Source organism: Miscanthus floridulus, chromosome 7 (assembly GCF_019320115.1).
Source record: "Miscanthus floridulus cultivar M001 chromosome 7, ASM1932011v1, whole genome shotgun sequence".
Classification (NCBI taxonomy): Eukaryota; Viridiplantae; Streptophyta; class Magnoliopsida; order Poales; family Poaceae; genus Miscanthus; species Miscanthus floridulus.
The window spans coordinates 446,685-447,221 of NC_089586.1; positions in this window are offsets into that span (position 1 = coordinate 446,685).

Here is a 537-nt window from a genome sequence, read left to right on the forward strand (position 1 = left end):
ATAATAATATAAGTAAGGACTCACTATTAGTATTGCTTTCTACAAAAAGAAAACCCAACAAACCATAAAGCTTTGCATATCCCTTAGAGTCATGAAATTATTTCCACTAGTCGGATAAGTCTTGCGAGTACATTGTGTACTTAGGGTTTATTTACCCCTATTGCAGGTAATGCTTGAGGAGTACCATTGTGTGAAGGATTCTTCTAGTGGGCACAGATGGATCCTTGTTTCCTATCGATAGATGTTTATTTACATTCCATTGTTTAATATTCTGCACTCTGACATTTGCAATGTAATAATGAATTTCTAAGAACTCTGGATGTATGAAATGTATTAAGTATTGTAACTCGTTCTCATTATTAGATCCTTGGAGAAAAATGTGGATCTTTTGGGTTCTCTCTTGGGGTGTGCCCGACGGATACCACCAGTTGTAGCTTGCTTTTGGAGTGCTTAGTGTTCTGGTGGAAGACGAGCGCCTCTGTAAGTGTGTTTTTGGGCGGTTCTACCATAGTTGGTACCAGAGCCAATAATGGGTTA